Source organism: Arachis ipaensis, chromosome B06, assembly GCF_000816755.2.
Source record: "Arachis ipaensis cultivar K30076 chromosome B06, Araip1.1, whole genome shotgun sequence".
Taxonomy (NCBI): domain Eukaryota; kingdom Viridiplantae; phylum Streptophyta; class Magnoliopsida; order Fabales; family Fabaceae; genus Arachis; species Arachis ipaensis.
The window spans coordinates 48,479,498-48,482,012 of NC_029790.2; the positions used below are offsets into that span (position 1 = coordinate 48,479,498).

Here is a 2,515-nt window from a genome sequence, read left to right on the forward strand (position 1 = left end):
TTCTGTATTTTTAATTAAATGAGTTAAATATTATAAAATAAAAATAAATACATAATTATACTAAATAATTTCTTTAAATAATAAAAATTATCTGTAAATAAAATATATTTATAATGATCCAAAAGTACTAATATTCATACATCTCACACTAAATTAAACATAGCCATATCAAAATAGGTATGAGACCACTTAGAATTTACTTCTAATACTCTATGAAAAACTAAAGGTGAGTTCTATGGTGCCTTTGTTATGGTGCCTAAATTGCCTAATTTCCCTTTTAAAGTAAAAAATAAAATGTTTAAAGTAAAATGTAAATCATGTAAAATTTATTAAATATTATTTACTTACCCTTTTTAGTAACTTAGGTACAAAGTAATAGGCACCATAGCATTCACAATTCTATATAAATATCTTCTAATAAAAGTAATTAGTCTACCATACATGTATCCATTCTCAACATTACTCCATCTTAACCCATAAACCACAATGATAAACAGCTTAATCTTCATTATCATCCTCAATATGATCCTGCATAATTATATAGAAAAGTAATTAGAAAAATATTTATAATGACATTTACAATTATTAAAATAAAAAAATCAAACTGAAAATAATTAGAAACCAAACTGAAAATAGTTGTATAAATTATCAAAACTATGTCAACTTAAAAAATAAAGTTAGCACTATTGGAGAAGCTAGCAAACCTGAAGATACAAAAAGAGAACAATCCAGGTACCACTAGAAGAAGAGGCTCCCAACAAAAATAGAAAAGAAAATAAACTGCAGCAGGAGAAGAACAATACAGTTCCAGGCCCAAATCAAATAAAAGAGTCAAACTGAAGCTACAAATGATGCAGAAAATAACAAAAGAGAACAAAAAAAAATCCAAAACAAATGCAGACAAAGATAAACGGGCAATAGACAAAGATAAACAGATGCACAAATCCAGGCACAAATTCAAAAGTGCAAAAAAACAGGAATTCTAGCAAATAGAAGTGCACAAAACTAGAATTACAACAACCAGAATTGCACAAACAATTTTCAGTCATAACAATACAACTTCAAGTGTTAAAGTGTCAATAAAATCAACAACATATGATTTTCAGCCATAGCAATTAACTTAACCATATGCAAATATAAGAGGTATAACATATTATACATATACCTAATATATTATATATATAAAAAAAAGGGCAAAAGAAATCTTAATATATTATTATTTATTTTAAATAGGAATCCAAAAGTGTACTTTGGTTTTAGTTTTGCAACTGCGTTCTGAGAATTTAATTTTATATGATTTTTTAAAAATCGGCTACTGATTTAGTACACTTCAGAAAAACAGCAAGCAGTAACCAATTTAGAAAAATCATATAAAATCCATCTTTGGTTGGATTCTCCTAAAGTTTGGTGTGGTTGAACCAGACTTACCCATCTTTCACCAGTTCAAGTCCCAGATCATTTTCACTTCTCTAGAAAAAGTTATGCCTCTCGAAATATGGTTTTGTTTTACGGAAAGGGTGCTGTCGCAGCAGTGAACAGCCCTGCTTCCAGAAGACACAACTTTCTCTATAAAATTCGAATTGTCCTGATATTTGGATATAAAATACTAGACATCCTAATATTTCATTCCTCTTTGGTTTCACCTCCAAAGAGTTTCAGAGTATTGAGATATGTGATTTCGAAGTTGCTGTTCCAGAATTCGTACAGCATTGTTTCTGCAGAAAATGACCATTTTCTAAAAATCATATCTCCCAAACCACATGTCGAAAAATTCTGAAATTTTAGGGGAATAATCTAGACATCTTAAGGTTTCATAAAAAAATAATTTCACTCATTTTGAGTGGCTAGATTGCTCCCAGTTTTGTTCACAAATTGCTGCCCAAAACTGCATAATTCTGCAACATGTAACCTCGGGTTTTGAGAGGTCAAAAATTGATTCCTAGCTTTTCACTCACTCTAACCTTACATTCTAACTTCCTTTTACCTATTGTAACTTGTTGGAAAGATTAAATCAGCCCCAAGTACTCAGGATTGATAAATCACTATTTTTTGTCACTTTTCTTACTAATTAATAGATAGATAAAATGCATAAACACCTAAATAGATAGATAAAATGCATAAACACCTAAATAGGTCCAGAATAGCTAGCTTTAATAACGTGGTTTTGTAAAATATTAATCGCTTGGCATCATAATTTCTCCACTTCGATTTGGGCTCACCTTGATTGGCTGTCTTCTTTGATGCAGTCAGCTCTTAGAAGTCCACTCTGGCCATTGAGGGGTGGGTGGCACGCCTAATAGAATTCAGCAAAGCAATAGACTTAGTTATTACTTACCATAGGAGAAACCAATATTTTGATAGGAACATAAATAAACAAATAAAGATTAATTCACCTTAACGAATTTGGCTTTTAGATTTCTAGTCCAATCACCAAGTATCTTAATATGAACGCTTAGGTAATTATCATCCGGGGCGGAGGTTATGGAAAATAGATGCCTGTGATCACAGTATGTTT

At 30.4% G+C, this 2,515-nt stretch overlaps 1 long non-coding RNA gene across 1 annotated transcript; it reads right to left on the minus strand.

The window, feature by feature from the left end:
- Window positions 2,154–2,515, minus strand: LOC110263979. Its single transcript, XR_002349704.1, has 2 exons — window positions 2,394–2,515; window positions 2,154–2,293 (listed from the first exon to the last, which is right to left on the minus strand). It is a non-coding gene; the product is annotated as an uncharacterized LOC110263979 (long non-coding RNA).